We start from the raw sequence: 19,051 nt of genomic DNA, 5'->3' as shown, positions 1-19,051 counted from the left end.
TGAATTAGCAACTTAAAACTCTAACTCTAAATTATGGCCTCTTTTTCTAACCTTAGCAAAACCTATGCAAAAGATAAACTATCTAAATATGCAACTATAGTTTTGCTAGTGTGTTGCTATCTCTACCGCAAAAGGAGTTATGCAAACAATATAAATGCGAAAGCTAAAGAGTAAGGTAGAGATATGCAAACTCCCATCGATGACTCCGGTATTTTTACTGAGGTATCGAGAAGCACGCAAACTTCCCCCTAGTCCTCATTGGAGCCCCTCACAAGGGCCAAGCTCTCAGTCGAGTAACTCCATGGATAGCCCTAGGCCTTTCCCACGTGCAAGTGGGTCTCCGGTGTGCCTTCCGGCAAGCCTCTCTCGGACCGCTCCCCAGCGTCTTTACTATCAAGCTTCCGGCCAAACCGCCATGGGCCTTGTTCCCTCCAGTACACAGTGGCGGCCACACCACAAACACGGTTGGTGTGATCTCACAAGATTACAAGCCCATCTGATGTACAACAATGTTGCGCACAAGCACCGAGTGCTAAGAGGTGTGCAAACCTCACTAAACACTAGGCCTAAACCTAGAGCAAGCGCATAAGCGGTGGTCTAACTAACCTAAGCACTTCGCAAAGCACCTACGCTAATCACCGAATGTATCACTAAGCACTATGCAAGTGGAGATCACTAAAGTGGTGTATCAACACCCTTGGTATGTTTCCTCCGCTTTCCACAAATTAAACGACCGGTTGGGGTCTATTTATAAGCCCCATGGAGAAAGTAGTCGTTGGGGGCGAAATCTAGCTTTCTGCTACTGACCGAACGCTACTGTCGTCCTGACCGGACACATCCAGTTGTCCTAACTGTTAGAGCGTGCGCGTTGATTAGACTCTGTGCTAAATCTGGTCTCACTTGATCGGACACGTCCGATCACGCTAGCGCCGCTCTGGAACCTCTGTCGAGCTCGTTTCTTTATGATCTTGCGTCCGGCTTGGTTCCCATCTTCATGCTTGAACTATATTTGATATCTTGGGTCTTCTCTTGTGCTTCTAGAGTCATGCTTATGGCATTGATCATGGGATCATCATGTCGCCTTCGTCCAAGTCACGTCTTGCACCCTATTGAACTACAAAACAATTACTTACAAATTCATTAGTCCAATTTGGTTGTGTTGGTCATCAAACACCAAAATACAAAGTAAATGGACCTAGGGTCCACTTTCCTTATAATCTTCCCCTTTTGGTGATTGATGACAAGACGACCAAAACAAGCAAATAATAAAATTTTTAGAATTTAAAAACTATTTACATGCTAGGATGCAATGCAAAGGGCAAGGTTATATGATGCTAAAAGATACCATATGTAAACATCTTTAGAAACTTATCTTGTCCTTGCAAATGTCCCCATGTGGCATTATGGATTTAAGCCTCCCCCTAACTCCATAATCCACTATCTTCCCTTTCTCAGACCATTATCGCTTGTAAATTATTATGATCGTGCTTGCTTTTGGTCCTATAAATTCTCCCCCTTTGGAATCAAACACCGAAAAGGAAGACATTAGTAGCATAAGGGAGGGTCAAACTTTGTGATCCTTTGTATGTGGAGTGGAATAGGTCACAAAATTTGACTCTCACATTACATAGACTAAGTTCCCCCTAAATATATGCATACATATGATGGAGAGTGTAGTTTATGCATAATTGGCAAATTAATGCATTAGAGAGTTTAATCTATATAATGCATGGAGAAAGCATATAAATACCAAAGTGAAATCAACATGATGATATCGGTTTAGAAATACCACATGTGGAAACCAATTTGATTTATACCACTTGTAATAGGTGGTGGATATTTGAAGTATGATGCTTAACTATGGGGACTCCATTTTCCTTGCAATGAGACTACTACACACATGATAAGCTTGAAAATGTGTTAATCTCAAAGCATCCAACTTGTAGAGTAACCTCTCCCTAAATTTGTGCACATAAGCATAGAATACTTGTAGGAGACATGCACATTGATTTTAGAATAAAAAAATACCACTTGAAAGATGACATCACGTGAATGTGAGAATCATTTTCGAAGGTGATATTCGGGAGAAATTATCTATAATTTGGACTTTGGCACATATTAGATGAACAATTGTAAAACAAGATATGTGTCGTGCTCCTGAACAATTTAAACCATGTAGGTTTGCTCCAAGGGTTAAGAGTGAAACCGAGCAAGCCTACCATAAGATATACCTAGTGTATGCAAGATAAAAGATTAAACATACAAATGTAAACCTAGGCATGAAAAGGAACTAGATGCTAATTGAGATTACAAGAAATTAAATCTAGTTATCTAACATGAGAAGGGGAATTTGGGTCCATAGTATTCACTAACCCACTTGACAATTACCTTGTCCATAATGATGCACCCCATGAAATGCACTCATACTTTGCCAAGTCTCCAAATTCCTAGAAGTCCATCGGACTTCTCACTTCCCTTTCAGGATCCAAACCTTCTTGGTGCTCTTTATGTTAGAAATGATCTCCTTTGGCACCTAAATGCGTTTGGCCCCATTTTTGTTTTGCTTGTTCACCTTGATGGCCACCACCTTGTTATTTTTTTTCTTCTTCAAGAGATAAGGTGTGGAGGCCTTTTTGTTCACCTTGTTGGTGTAGGTGTTGGTGTCGACAAAAGATGCTCGGCAATCCATCGAGGGGTATCCCACGATGGTAGATTTGTCATAGAGGTGAGCGAGATGGGAATATAAGCATCAAGACACAAGATTTAGACAGGTTCGGCCGTCAGTATGACGTAATACGTACATCATGTGTTTTGATGTATTGCATTGAGATGTATGGATCATGTCCACTAGAGGACCCCTGCCTCTCCTTATATAGTCTAGAGGGGCAGGGTTACAAGGAAAGTATCCTATTTGGTAGTATACAATAGCTTGCGGTGCACATCGAGCAGCACCGTGCATGTCTTGATCTTATGGGCTGGGCCACCTCTGATGGTGCAGCCCATGTCTTATCTTGTGGATACCGGAGGCCATACCCCCATAGCTAGTCCCCGAGCCTGACAGTAGGTGATGTAGTCACATGGTGCCAGGGTCAGAAAGTAGAAGACTAGCCGGGTAGGCAGTTAGTCCCCGAGCATAGCCTCGAGATGAGAACAAGCACATTCACCGCAAGGTGAAGTGTGCCCACTTAGTCCCCGAGCCTGCTAGAAGATAAAGAATGAATCTTGTAGCAGGGTCAAAGAAAAAGAAGTCTAAAAGCTTGCTGACTTCGTCTGACATGCACGTATCAAGACCCTAGACGTGCTGCCCAAGATCAGCACCCTGATCCGAATAGCATGGAGCAGCTTGATAGCACACCAATGAGACGTAGCAAGATCTGACCACTAAGGGAGCATCGAGGAGTCCCTGGTGTCGCTGACGATGTCCGAGCACCGAGGAGCGAGGAGTCCCCAGCATCGCTGGCGATGACCGAGCACCGAGGAGCGAGGAGTCCCCAGCATCGCTGGCGATGACCGAGCATCGAGGAGCAAGGAGTCCTAGTGTCGCTGGTGATGACCGAGCATCGAGGAACGAGGAGTTCGCGGCGTCGCTGGCGAGGTCCGAGCACTAAGGAGTCTTTGGTGCAGCTAGCGATGTTCGAGCAGCGAGGAGTTCCCAGCATAGCTGGTGACGTCCGACCACCGAGGAGTCCTCGATGTAGCTGGCAACGTTCAAGCAGCGAGGAGTTCCCGATGTAGCTGGCGACGTCCGACCACCGAGGAGTCCTCGACGCAGCTGGCGACGTCCGAGCAGCGACAAGTTCCTAGCATTGCTGGCGATGACCGAGCACCAAGGAGCAATGAGTCCTAGGCGTCGCTGGCGATGTCCGAGCACCAAGGAGCGAGGAGTCCCCGGCATCGCTAGCGATGACCGAGCACCGAGGAGCGAGGAGTCCCCAACGTCGCTGGCGATGTCCGAGCACCGAGGAGCAACGAGTCCCCAGCGTAGCTAGCGAGGTCCGAGCACCGAGGAGTCCCCGGAGTAGCTGGCGATGTCCGTGCAGTGAAGTGTGCCCACTTAGTCCTCAAGCACAAAGAATCCGAGGACCAAGGAGTAACCGGCATAGCTGGTGATGAAGCATGAGCGATGAATAGTCTGGTCAACTGGTCGGTGGTGAAGTGAGCATTGAGTAGAAGCAATCGGTGAACAGTCCGATCAACTGGTCGGCGACGAAGTCTATGAACCTAGCGGTTCGACCAGTTGATCGGTGGAGAAGTTTGAGCACCAGGTGGTCCGATCACCTAGACGATGATCCTGTAATACAAACATGTAGAACGGGTAGTACATGATGTAAAAATATATGAACTCCGAAGAAAAAATAGCGTATGTAGCTTGGTGATCAGTTGGAGCGAAGATGTATTTAATATAAATCGCCCGAACAGTTAGTGTGTAGCTGAGTCTCCAGCCCTAGCTAGCCTGTTAACCATAACGCGGAGCGTGGAGCCCGTGCATGTGTAGGAGGAACAAGCATCGCTAAGGAGCCGCTGCCAACCACCCATAACGCAGAGGGCAGACGCTCGTGCACGTGTAGGCAGGAGCTAGAGACAGGGCCGTCTCTAGAGGTGTCCAAGCATCAATAGGACCGTTCGGAGGTTCAGAAAATCATTTGGAGAGCAAACATGGAGAAAACAGCTCGGAGAAACGTCATGGCGATATACGGAGATTGGAGAATATTTAGAAGAATATTAAAACGTGACTTAGCTTTAGACAGAAAGTCTGGTCAGCGACGTATGGTGTTATCTGGTTGGGGCGGTGAGTTGTTGGTGAAGACAACCTCGGAGGTGGTTCCGAGATCGGATCTGCTATCATGGGGGCTGGTGTAGCCAGCGATGAATCATCGTCGTGGACCGACATGGATCTCTATGAGATTGATGACGAGAACACATTGTTGATTTGAGGTCCATCTGGCTCGCCATGGGATCAAGCGCACACCCCTACCTGGCGCGCCAACTATCGATAGAAGATGCTCGGTAGTCCACCAAGAGGTATCCCACGATGGTAGATTTGTCGTAGAGGTGAGCGAGATCAGGAGCTAGATGGTAATACAAGCACCAAGACACAAGATTTAGGCAGGTTCGGCCGTCAGTATGATGTAATAGCTACATCCCGTGTCCTGATGTATTGCATTGAGATGTATGGATCGTTGTGTAGATGTATGTATCTTGTCCGCTAGGGGACCCCTGCCTCTCCTTATATACTCTAGAGGGGTAGGGTTACAAGGAAAGTAGCCTATTTGGTACTATACAATATCTTGCGGTGCACACCGAGCTGCACCGTGCACGCCTTGATCTTGTAGGCTGGGCCACCTCTGATGGTGTGGCCCATGTCTTGTCTTATGGATACCGGGGACCATACCTCCATAGTTGGTGAGCTTGCTTGTTTGCTTTTTGTTTTTCTCTTTCTTCTTTTCTCCTCCCCCATTCTTCACCTTGCACTCATAGGACTTGTAGCCTTCCTTGTGGCATACGTAGCAAACCACGTTTATCCTTCATCAAGCTTCTTCACTCTTTTGATGGTGTTATCTTGATGAAGTTGGGCTTGCTCTGTCTTGCCTTTCACTTGAGTCAACTCCTTGGTGAGGCAAGCCACTTCTTGCTTGAGTTGCTCATTCTCCATTGCGACCTCTTGTGTGCATATTTCTACAACAACTTTCTCAACACAAACTTGGTTGCACAAGGGTGAGTCTAAATATAAACCATTACAAAAAGTAGAGGCATCCTTTTTAGGCATGTTAAAAATTGAACCTTTCTTTTTAGGTGCCTCGGTGGGGGTTGTATCGATGGCTTCAAGATTTGCAACTTTATTAGTTAGCTCATCACAATGTTTGCACATGGTTTCTATTTTAGTAAGCAAACTTTTATAAGCATCTTGTGAGCTAGCTAACTTTTCTTTTAATTTTTTATTTTTCTTTACAAGTTACTCATTATTGATTGTGCATGCATTTATTGTTGCACTAGCCTTAATTTGTTTAATTTTAGTAGATAGTTCAATATTGAGATTAGCAAATGTCTCATATTGTTCAAGCAAGGTTTTATATGCTTCTTGTGAACTATATAGTTTTTCTTGCAACATTTTTAGCTTCTTTTGTTGGCTAGTGCAAGCCTTAGCATATTTAAGATTTTCTTGCACAAGTTTATTAAGAGAAGGCATTTCATCATCACTATCACTCTCACTAGAGGATGAGCTTTTGTTACCTCGTGTCATAAGACACACACGAGAAGAGCTTGATGATAAGTGCTTGTGGCCTCACCTCTTGTGATGGTCTTCTTCTTCACTTGAAGAATCATCCCATGACCTTATTGATGTGAGGGCTTTATCCTTGCACGTCTTCTTCTTTGTCTTAGGTGTGGGCTTGTTTGGACAAACTTACACAAAGTGCCCCAACTCGCCGCATCCATAGCATCATTTCTTTCTTTGCTTATTTCTTTGATTGGTGAAGATAAAATCTTGAATTTGGATGGGCACACCCTTGACATTGAGGGTGTGTTTGGTTGAGCTGTGGCTGTGGGAAAAAGCTATTGTGGGCTGTGAGCTGTGGGAAAGCTGATGTGGGCTGTGGGCTGTAGAAAAGCTGAAAGCTATTTGGTTAAACAAGTATAAAATATACCTTCTATCTTTATCTCTCTTGAAACAACTATGGAAGAGCTTTTTATTCCACCAATTTTGAAAAGCAGAAAGCCAAAAACCAAAAGCAGGGTCAAACTAGCTTTCAAAAATATACTACGGAAAAGCAGCTGCTTCTGAAAAAATCACCTCCAAAAGCAGTCCCTTTGGTTGGGCTTTTGGCTTTTGGGGCTAAAAGCCAAAGCCAAAAGCCCAACCAAACGGACCCTGAGCCTTTGGATCATCTTCTCCACCTTGTTGATAAGTTTGATTGATTCTTCATCAAAGTTAGAGGTGGAGGAGGAAGATTGATCATTATCACTTGATGAATCATCATCATCATTATTATTATCATCATCATTCTCATCTTCTTCTTTATCTTCACTTGAGGAGCTTGAGCTTGTCTCAATTTGCTTGCCCTTCATCTTCTTTTTCTCACTACATGCGAGAGCTTTGCCTTTGCTTGATGACGAGGCTTCTTCTTGACCCATCTTCTGTGACATTTCAAATGCCACTATCTTGCCAATGACTATGGCCGGGGTTATGGTGCTCAAGTCCTCCATGTTGTGAAGGACGGTGATGATGCTTGCATATTTCTTTTGTGGTAGCACGGAGATGATCTTCCTCATGATGTCCGCATCATCTAGCTTCGTTAATCCTATTGAATGGAGCTCATTGATAATTAGATTCAAACGAGAATACATATCACGAACAAGCTCATCATCATTCATTTTAAAGGAACCATAATTTTATTTAGCTAAACAATATTTTTGCTCATGGACATTAGTTGTGCCGTCATGGAGCTCTTGGAGTTTTAACCAAATTTCATGTGTCGTATTTAAAGTGAACACTTGGTTAAACACATCCATGCTAAAAGATTCAAACAAGCAATTTTTAGCTCTAGTATTGAAATGAATTTCTTTTTCTTCACTCTTTATGGGTTTATCAGGATTCTTAATGGGTTTTATCCCATCACGAGCGACTCTCTAAACACCCAAATCTATCGCCTCAAGGTGACAAGTCATTCTAGCTTTATAGTAGGGAAAGTTAGTGCCATCAAAGTGTGTAGGCCTAGAGATATCCATCCCAACCACTCTAAATAGCGTCGGCTCAACGGCGGTGAAGCCAAAGGTTCAAATTGTGCCAACCTGCTCTAATACCAATTGAAAGGGACCGTGACGCCTAAAAGGAGGGTGAATTAGATAACTTAAAACTCTAACTCTAAACTATGACCTCTTTTTCTAACCTTAGCAAAACCTATGCAAAAGATAAACCATCTAAATGTGCAACTACGTTTTTGCTAGTGTGTTGTTATCTCTACCGTAAAAGAAGTTATGCAAACAAGGTAAATACGAAAGCTAAAGAGTAAGGTAGAGATATGCAAACTCCCATCAATGACTCCGGTATTTTACCGAGGTATCGAGAAGCGCACAAGCTTGCCCCTAGTCCTCATTGGAGCCCCTCGCAAGGAATCCCTCGTAAGGGCTAAGCTCTCGGTCGGGTAACTTCGTCGATAGCCCTGGGCCTTCCCCACGCGCAAGTGGATCTCCGGTGTGCCTTTCGGCAAGCCTCTCCTGGACCGCTCCCCACCGTCTTCACTATCAAGCTTTCGGCCGAACCGCCACGGGCCTTGTTCCCTCCGGTACATGGTGGCCACACCATAAACGTGGTTGGTGTGATCTCGCAAGATTACAAGCCCCTCCAATGTACAATAATGGTGCGTGCAAGCACCGAGTGGTAAGAGGTGTGCAAACCTCACTAAACACTAGGCCTAAACCTAGAGCAAGCGCATAAGCGATGGTTTAACTAACCTAAGCACTTCGCAAAGCATCTACGCTATTCACCGAATGTATCACTAAGCACTATGCAAGTGGAGATCACTAAAGTGGTGTATCAACACCCTTGGTATGTTTCCTCAGCTCTCCACATATCAAATGGCCGGTTGAGGAGTCTATTTATAAGCCCCATAGAGAAAGTAGTCGTTGGGGGGCGAAACCAAACTTTCTGCTACTGACCGGACGCTGCTGTCATCCTGACTGGACGCATCCAGTCGTCCCGACCGTTAGAGCACGTGCGTTGATCAGACTCTGGGCTGAGTCTGGTATCACTCGATTCGACATGTCCGGTCGTGCTGGCGTCGCTCTGGAACCTCTCTGGACTCGATCGGATGCTGTACTTTGTGCGTCCGATCGTCCAGTGCCGCTGCGTTCGGTCACGCTGAAAACATTACCGTGACGAAGAATAGTGTCATCGGTGCGTCCGATCATTGCTTCGCTCAGCGTTCGGTCACAGCTGCGGACGCCTACTGTTGCCGAGCAACTGATTGGATGCGTCCGGTCCCTATAAGGGCCACGTCCGGTCACCTCTGGCGAGCTCGTTTCTTCGCGATCTTGCGTCTGGCTTGGTTCCCATCTTCATGCTTGAACTATACTTGATATCTTGGGTCTTCTCTTGTGCTTCTAGGGTCTTGCTTATGGTGTTGATCATGGGATCATCATGTCGCCTTCGTCCAAGTCACGTCTTGCATCTTATTGAACTATAAAACAATTACTAACAAATTTATTAGTCTAATTTAGTTGTGTTGGTCATCAAACACCAAAATCCAAAGTAAATGGGTCTAGGGTCCATTTTCCTTATAGCTTGTTGGCATCATCGTCACGTCATGGTGATGTAGACCACTCGTAATTTGCACGACATTGGAGAACATCTGATGACGATTGCTCAGAAACCCCTCCGCACACGTAGCTTTGTCGACGTTGGAAAGAACTAGCGGTGCCTTCATAGGTTAATTCATGGCCATGTCACATTCAGGTTCGGTTATCATAATGGTCTGGAATCATCATGAGACTGAGTATATTGCATCTAGGTTGGCCACTGCGCTTGACATGCGCGTTGTCGAGTCGGGCTGTTCCAGTATGCGTGCAAAGCACGGGGCCGCCTACCGCCGTCGGGCTCCGCACACCAAAACGCACTCCTGTTAGATGTGTTTCAGCATCAGGTCCCGTCGTAGGTCATTGTGGTTGTCTCGTGTTGCGGAAGGACACCGCCATGATCAACCGAGTTGCCTTGGTTGCGAAGTTGATCTTGAGGTCCATTGAGCTATCGATTGTAGGATTCCATCTAGCTCGCCATGGGATCAAACGTACAACTCTACCTGTGGCGTCAACTGTCGATAAAAAGATACTCGGCAGTTTACCGAAGGATATGCCCACTATGGTAGATTGGTTGGTAGAGGTGCATGTGATCAGGAACTAGATGGCAACAGAGACAAGACACAAGATTTATACAGGTTCAGACCGTCAACATGACATAAAATCCTACGTTCTGTACTTATTATTTTGTATTGCTGGAATACGAGATTGGATGTGGGATAGGGGACCTCTGTCCCTCTTTATATTCTCTGGATGGGTAGGGTTACAAGAAAAATATCATATTTAGTATTACAATATCTTTTCGTAGCCTTGCGGTGCACGTCGACTAGCGCCGTGCACCGTATGCCTTAATCTTATGAGTTGGGTCACCTTTGATGGTGCAGTCCATGTTTTATATGGGTCATGCCCAGGGACGAAGCTAGGAAAAAATTTAGGAGGGGCTAAACAACGGCAATTAGCAAGAAAAGAGGTTCAGCAAATCTCAGTTCCTCCTACCTGTACATATACAGCTGAAATTTTAGACGGGGGCTCTACGAGGCTTCGCTTGCTCGCGAGCGGTAGAGGGGCTGGAGCCCCCTAGCCCAACCGCTAGCTCCGTGCCTATCATGCCCCCCCCCCCCACACCCCCCCCCCCCCCCCCCCCCCCCCCCCCCCCCACACACACACACACACAGAGTCGGGTACGTGTGGATAGTGACATCACCGTGCTGCCTGTATCAGTCGCGCGACTGCAAATGCTCATGGTCATGGATGCATCATGCAGGGTTGGTTGTGGACGTGGCGATTTGTATCCAATCGTAGTGGAACAACGTCCGAACCAGTGGTGCTAAGAACCCCCATGATCCGAGATTTCTGCAAGGATTGGGTTTGGGTAACATCATGCCCATGCCCATGGCCATCCAGTGTTCAACTTCACCACTTCACAACCCTTTCTGTTCCTGAGTAAACATGGGTGTGATGATCAAGGCTCATAGGGTATCACTTCCGGTCAAAAACAGAAGTGTAAGTACTCTCACCCAGTGTTTGTATCACAAACCGGTTGTAATTTTTCAAACTTTCACAGTAGATTAAACTAGGAATAAATTCTCTTCCCTAGTAGCTTAATTGGAAGGTCTCTCCCTCTCTGTCTCTGTCTCTACAAATTTTATTAGTTCTCCAAAATGACTAAGTCGAATTAGACAACTAATTCAATTTGCTAGTGGAGGCCTTTAGCCGCTAAAAATTAGGGATCCCAACAGCCTCAACTAATGGATCAACTAACTGTTATCTGAAAATTCAGTTAATGACAGCTAATCGATAGTCAATTGATTCAAATGATCTACGATCGATTGATAAGTATTATATTATCAACTGACTATAAGCCAGGAAATATTCCTTCCGTTCCAAATTATAATTCGTTTGATTTTTTTTAACCATAAGTTTGACCGTTCGTCCTATTCAAAAAATTTATACAAACATAGTCAAATTTAAGTCATTCTTGAAGAACTTTTATTAATAAAACAAGTCATGACAAAAGAAGTGATGCTTAACATAAATTTTTGGAATAAGACGAGTTATCAAACTTAGAGTAAAAAAGTCAAACGAACTATAATTTGAAACGGATTTAGTAGTAAACAACATGATTTTTTTTAATAAAACAACACTCCCACTGCCCGCTGTGGCAACGTGCGCCCGCTGCTCCCCGTTGAGTCAACTGAACTCACATGAACCGCGATCGTGAAGGATTTGTTTAACCTGATCTGAGCTTCCTGCGCACACTCGTTAACTCAAGCTTAAGTCACGAACTTAAAGATTCAAAAACAAATGCTTTCCAATGCCACCGTCGCCCCTTCTCTTTCTGCTCGTCGCCCACCTCGCCGCCGGCGAGCCCACATCCACCACGACCCTCACTGCCACCCCGTCGACGCTGACCAAATCAGACCACGCAATCACCCTCCGATGGTCGGGCCTCCCCGACCCGAGCCCGCTTGACTACGTCGCCGTCTACTCCCCGCCGTCCTCCGGCGACCTCAATTACCTCGGCTTCCTCCTCCTCAACTCCTCCGCCTCCTGGGCCACGGGTGCCGGCAGCCTCACGCTCCCGCGCCTGCCCGACCTGCGCGCCCCCTACCAGTTCCGCCTGTTCCGAGGACGACGGCGCGTTGACCAGCAGGACGGCGACACGCTCCCCGACGCCAGCCACCGCGCCGCCGTCTCCGGCAATGTGGCCTACGAGGGATCTGGCGCCCGGCCCGCTCAGCTGCACCTGGCGTTCACCGACGAGGTGGACGAGATGCGGGTGCTGTTCGTCTGCGGCGACGACGGGAGGAGGTTCGTGAGGTACGGGCCCGCTGGTCGGTGAGAGGAGGAGTGGGAAGAGGTGCCGGCGGAGGCGAGGACATACGAGCAGCGGCACATGTGCGACTACCCGGCGAACGACAGCGTCGGGTGGCGGCACCCTGGGTTCGTCTTCGACGGCGTGATGAAGGGATTGCAGCCTGGGACAAGGTACTTCTACAAGGTATAGATACATATAACTTGCATGAGTTTTGCTAGTTTCCACTTCGAGTGATATGATTAAGTGGTTACTAGTAGTACTTCCATTGTGATCTGAGAGTTTGAATTTCTGATAGATAGAGCTCATTGTAGCACCTGGGTGCCAATAAATATTTTTTGTTGGATACTTGTTCGGCTCTAGAACTCCGCCTATGTTGGGGCGCCTTTGGTGTTCCAGCATAGCAGGTCCCAAGCCCTGGTAAAAGAGGAGGGTTGTGTTAGGCGTGGCGAGCCAATGTAAAAACTTAGCCACTTAAATGGAGATGAAACCCAAAAGAAAATCGTTGGGGCGTAACCCTCTTAGCGACGCGCCATATCGAAACCCGGGTATGGTGTTAAATGGGCAAGGGCCGGATCGTCACCCCCGTGACGCGCCGTGTCGTGATCTGGGCATGGTGTCAAGTAACCAAGGATCGGGTCGTCGCTTCCTTAGTGGCGCGCTACATCGGCGCCCGAGTGTAGTGAAAAATGAGCAAGGGTCTTCGCATCAGAGTCGACGGGTGCGAAGGGTAAGGAAGCTAGTCGAACCAACTAGGATCCGTTTAGGTAGTTGGAATGTAGGGTCACTTACAGGTAAGTTAAGAGAATTAGTTGATACCGCGACTAGGAGGCGTGTAAATATATTATGCGTTCAAGAGACTAAATGGAAGGGTCAGAAGGCGAAGGAGGTGGACAATACAGGTTTCAAGCTTTGGTATACAGGGACAGTCGCGAATAGAAATGGAGTAGGAGTTTTGATTAATAAGAGCCTCAAGAATGGTGTGGTGGGAGTGAGAAGGCAAGGAGATAGGATTATCTTAGTCAAGCTTGTCGTTGGTGATATGGTCTTGAACGTAATTAGTGCGTATATCCCCCAAGTAGGCCTCGACGAGAGTGCTAAGAGACAGTTCTGGGATGACTTAGATGGCCTGGTTAGAGCTATACCTAGTAGTGAGAAGCTTTTTATAGGAGGAGATCTTAATGGGCATGTAGGTACTACAAGCGTAGGTTTCGAGGCAGTTCATGGAGGTTTTGGGTATGGTAGTAGGAATCAGGAGGGGGAGGAAGCTCTAGACTTCGCGGTAGCTTTTGACCTAATGATAGCCAACACTTTCTTTAGAAAGAGAGAATCTCATCTAGTGACCTTCAGTAGCGGACAACACTGTAGTCAGATTGACTTTGTCCTCGCAAGAAGAAAGGACAAACGAGCATGCTTGGATTGCAAGGTGATACCAGGGGAGTATGTTGTTTCTCAACATAAGCTTTTGGTGGCAGATTTTCGTTTTCAGATGCGTGCCCGTAGGGATAAACAAGCTAAGATTGAAAGAACAAAGTGGTGGAAACTGAAAGAGGAGACGTCAGAGGTATTTAGGGAAAGGGTTATCAAAAGGGGCTCTTGGAAGAAAGAAGACGACATAAACAATATGTGGGACAAGATGGCAACCAACATTCGGAAGGTAGCCTCAGAGGTGTGTGGAGTAACCAAAGGAAGGGGACGTGAGGCTAAAGATACTTGGTGGTGGAACGAGGAAGTCCAAAGGGCTATTAAGGAGAAGAAAGAATGCTATAGACGCTTGTACCATGACAGGAGTGTGGACAACATAGAGAAGTATAAGGTGGCAAAGAAGACTGCAAAGCGAGCTGTAAGTGTGGCAAAGGGTAGAGCGTACGAGGATCTTTACCAACATTTGAGTACGAAGGAAGGAGAGAAGGACATTTATAGGATGGCTAGGGTTCGTGAGAGAAAGACATGGGACTTCAACCAAGTTAAGTGCATTAAGGATGAAAGGGAGCATCTCTTGGTAAAGGAGGATGAGATCCGACATCGATGGCAAGAGTATTTTGACAAATTGTTCAATGGTGAGAATATGGACACAACCTTTCAGTTGGATGACTCTTTTGATGACACCAATAGGCGCTTTGTGCGGAGAATCCAAGAATCTGAGGTTAGAGAGGCGTTGAAAAGGATGAAAGGAGGTAAGGCGATGGGACCGGATGGTATCCCAATCAAGGTGTGGAGATGCCTCGGGGACATAGCTGTAGTATGGTTAACCAAGCTGTTCAACCATATTTTTCGATCGAACAAGATGCCTGATGAGTGGAGGAGAAGTATATTGGTACCGATCTACAAGAATAAAGAGAATATTCAAAGTTGTATAAATTACCGAGGAATTAAGTTGATGAGCCATACTATGAAGCTATGGGAGAGAGTTATCGAGCATCGCTTGAGAGCAATAACGCGGGTCTCTATGAACCAATTTGGTTTCATGCCCGGAAGATCAACCATGGAAGCTATTTTCTTAATAAGACAAGTTATGGAGCGGTATAGGGAGAAGAAGAAGGACCTACACATGGTTTTTATTGACTTGGAGAAGGCTTATGATAAAATACCAAGGAATGTTATGTGGTGGGCGTTGTACAAACATAAAGTCCCAACGAAGTACGTCGGGCTCATTAAGGACATGTACAGCAATGTTGTGACTAGAGTTCGAACAAGTGATGGAGACACGGATGACTTACCGATTAGGATAGGACTACATCAAGGGTCAGCTTTGAGTCCTTATTTGTTTGCTTTAGTGATGGATGAGGTCACAAGGGACATACAAGGGGACATCCCTTGGTGTATGCTTTTCGCGGACGATGTAGTGCTAGTTGATGAAAGCCGGACAGGAGTGAATCAGAAACTGGAGTTATGGCGGGAGACTTTGGAGTCCAAAGGTTTTAGACTTAGTAGAACTAAAACTGAGTATATGAGATGTGACTTCGGCACTACTACTCGGGAGGAGAAAGATGTTAGTTTGGAAGGTCAAGTAGTGCCTAGGAAGGATACCTTCGATATTTAGGATCAATGCTACAGAGGGACGGGGATATTGATGAAGATGTTAGCCATAGAATCAAAGCAGGGTGGATGAAGTGGCGGCAAGCGTCTGGTGTCCTATGTGACAAAAGGGTACCACAGAAGCTAAAAGGCAAGTTTTATAGGACGGCGATTAGACCTGCTATGTTGTATGGTGCAGAATGTTGGCCTACGAAAAGACGACATATTCAACAGCTAAGTGTCGCGGAAATGCGTATGTTGCGTTGGATTTGCGGTCATACAAGAAGGGATCGAGTTCGGAACGATGATATACGTGAGAGATTAGGGGTAGCGCCAATTGAAGAAAAGCTTGTCCAACACCGGTTGAGATGGTTTGGACATGTGCAACGGAGACCTCCAGATGCACCGGTGCGTAGTGGAATCCTAAGTCAGGATAGTAACGTGAAGAGAGGCAGAGGAAGACCGAAGTTGACTTGGGTAGAGGCAATAAAAGGAGACTTGAAAGGATGGAATATACCCAAAGACTTAGCCTTAGATAGGAGTGCTTGGAAGACAGTTATTCACGTACCTGAACCTTGATTGCTTCTGTTGGGTTTCAACTCTAGCCTACCCCAACTTGTTTGGGACTTAAAGGCTTTGTTGTTGTTGTTGTTGTACTTGTTCGGCTCTAGCTTGATTGGAACAATTGCTGCCTACGAGTCACTTCAGATCTGAACTGATAAACCCTTTGGCTCCCCATCTGTGGATCTGCCCATCCGAACATCCTAGTTTGGGGCCTTTCATTGTCTGAAAGTTGTGCAAAAATTAATTTTAGAACACTAGCTTCAGTTTGATAGTCAAGTTTTTTATGCTTGCTTCCAGTATTCGTGCAAGAATTCTTGCTTTTCTGTCCTTCGATTAGGGAACCAAAGCCTACCAGAATCACTCACTACTAGCATTACAGCGTACTTACTAGTCCATAAACCTGTGTATCTGCACAGGGCTAGCAATTTTACAACATAAGTATTAGAAGTTTTCGGATAAATCTAGACCTGCAAAAATTGAAATTGTCCATACATATACTTCGTCCTCTTTTTCCTATGTAAGACTATGGATACCAATTTAAGTGACTTCCTATCCTCATTCCAAGTTTTCCCTTTTTCATCGCATCTCCACATGCGCTTGACATGTGCTTAGTCGAAACCTTACCTTGAGCTATGTCAGCTGTTGTTGTAGTCTATCTATCGAGAGTCGTGACTTCATAAGCAAGTTTTTTAAAATCATGGTCCTGAATTGTATCGAAACTCTAATGGTAAGATCCCAAATTGTAGGATCATAATTACTAGAATCATAAAATCGTAGGTTCTACTTAACAGAATTGTAGAATCATCCTAATAAAATAAGATTGTAAAGTAGTAAAATCGCACCATAGAATTTTGATTTTAACAACTATGTTCATAAGTTCAGATTGTGGCTTCCCATTCGATCTTACCTACTGCAATTTTTAATAGAACATTTTCCCTCAGCATATAAGTTGAAACCCTAGCATTTGCTCTCTCTCCCTTATTCCTGGCCCATTCTTTGGAGTTTTTTTTTAATTAAGAATCTAGATTTTAGGTCTAAGAGTGAACTCTAATTTACTAAAATTGCATAAATAGGCATTTCATTCAACCTATACCATAGTGCTCAATGTGTTGAATTTTCTCTAGAAAAAATGGAGTGCTTACTATTAAACTAGCAATGTACATATGCTACGATTTTTCGAATAAAACATAATAAGTTTACCTGAAGTAACAATTTATATAATTTTTTAGCATGGAGTACTATTAATATAATTTAACATGGAATGACAGTTGCGCTTTGAAGTTCACTAGAATTAGGATCTTTGCTTGTCGCAGATAATCGAGCTTGGACCTGGGCTATTTTAGTCTTTATTAGTGAAGCACAAAGAGCAGGACTCCATTGTAAAAGCTTAGATTTTGATGTTAGGAACAGCTGGCTTGGTCCTCGATAGGGAACATTTCATCCATTTTGAAGAGATGTCTTAATAAATATCAACAAATAGACTTCTGGAGCAACCACATTTGCGTGACAAGCTAAACTAGGTCAAACAAATAATTATTTTTCATAGCTCATAGTTTCAAGTTTCAACCATGATGAGCATCCAACATCATCAGCATTTGGTATAAATATTCCATCATATGTCACATTCACCTGATCTTTTCAAGTTTAACTGTTATTGGTAGGTTGGCAATGGCAATGATTCAGGAGGTTGGAGTGAGACATATAGCTTCATCTCACGTGACATTGAGGCCAATGAGACCATTGCATTCCTCTTTGGTGATCTGGGCACTTATGTTCCTTACAACACCTACTTTCGAACACCTCAAGAAAGTTTGTCAACTGTGAAATGGATCCTCCGTGATCTTCAAGCCCATAAAGACAAACCTGCAGTCATTTCACATATCGGTGACATCAGCTATGCTAAAGGTTATGCATGGTTATGGGATCATTTCTTCGAACAGATTGAACCTATTGCTGCGAATACACCATACCATGTCTGCATTGGAAATCATGAGTATGACTGGCCTTCCCAACCTTGGAAACCCACCTGGGCTGCAAACATATATAATGGGAAGGATAGCGGCGGTGAATGTGGTGTACCATACAGCATCAAGTTCAGAATGCCTGGAAACTCCTCTTTCCCTACTGGCACCAGTGCTCCTGACACTCGGAATCTCTACTACTCATTTGATGCAGGTGTTGTTCATTTTGTTTACATGTCCACTGAAACTGATTTCACTCATGGCAGTGATCAGTACAACTATATAAAAGCTGACCTTGAGAGTGTCAACCGGAGTCGAACACCATTCATCGTGTTCCAGGGTCACCGACCGATGTACACCTCAAGCAATGAGGTCAAGGACACAGCTCACAGGGAGCAGATGATTCAGCATCTGGAACCTCTCTTTGTGAAACACAGCGTGACACTTGCTCTGTGGGGGCATATTCACAGGTATGAGAGATTCTGCCCCATGAAGAACTATCAGTGCCTTAACACGTCGTCAAGCTTTGTGTACCCTGGTGCTCCTGCTCATGTTGTGATCGGGATGGCTGGGCAAGATTACCAGCCAAGCTGGGAACCGAGACCTGACCACCCCAAAGTTCCCATATTCCCTCAGCCACAGAGGTCCATGTACCGCAGCGGTGAGTTCGGGTACACGAAACTTGTGGCCACAAGGGAGAAGTTGACACTAGCGTACATTGGGAACCATGATGGGCAAGTCCATGATATGGTTGAAATACTCTCGCGGCAAGTCGATACTGATAGCACACCTGATGAGCATAAGCTGGTTGGTGTGATGCCAAAAAAATTGACATATATGGCAATTGCTGGCTGTGTGATGGTTGCAATGCTGCTCGGTTTCATGGCTGGCTTCGCTGTTAGAAAGAAGACGGACTCTGTACGCTGGACTCCTGTAAAAGATGAGGAATCCTAATTTCTTCAACCTTTACTCGTTTTTGTTGGTAAGCACTCTTTCTTTTCCACTGTAACTTATCTAGATACCAACTAAATATTTGACCTTTAGACTGATTGTTATTGTTAAGTATGTAACTTTGATTAAAGTTGTTGTGTGTATCCTTTGAAGGGCGGGCCTGGTGCAAGCGGTAGAGTCTTACCGCCTGTGGCCGGAAGGTCCCGGGTTTGAGTCGCGGCCTCCTCGCATTGCACATGTGAGGGTAAGGCTTGCCACTGACACCCTTCCCCAGACCCCGCACAGAGCGGGAGCTCTCTGCCCTGGGTACACCCTTTTTTTTGTTGTTGTGTGTATCCTTTGGTGCAGAGGTTGGGGTGCTTTCAAAAAAAAATTGTATCAACTCGATTTAATGATGATCAGTAAACTTCCTTCTTTCGAACTAAATATTTAGAAAAGGTATATGAAAACT

At 45.2% G+C, this 19,051-nt stretch overlaps 1 pseudogene; it reads left to right on the top strand.

Moving 5' to 3' along the window:
- The first annotated feature begins 11,605 nt into the window (after positions 1–11,605).
- On the top strand, positions 11,606–18,750 carry LOC136463728 (probable inactive purple acid phosphatase 2; annotated as a pseudogene).
- The last annotated feature ends 301 nt before the right edge of the window (positions 18,751–19,051 follow it).

Source organism: Miscanthus floridulus, chromosome 7, assembly GCF_019320115.1.
Source record: "Miscanthus floridulus cultivar M001 chromosome 7, ASM1932011v1, whole genome shotgun sequence".
Classification (NCBI taxonomy): Eukaryota; Viridiplantae; Streptophyta; class Magnoliopsida; order Poales; family Poaceae; genus Miscanthus; species Miscanthus floridulus.
This window is presented reverse-complemented; position numbering and strand designations above follow the sequence as displayed.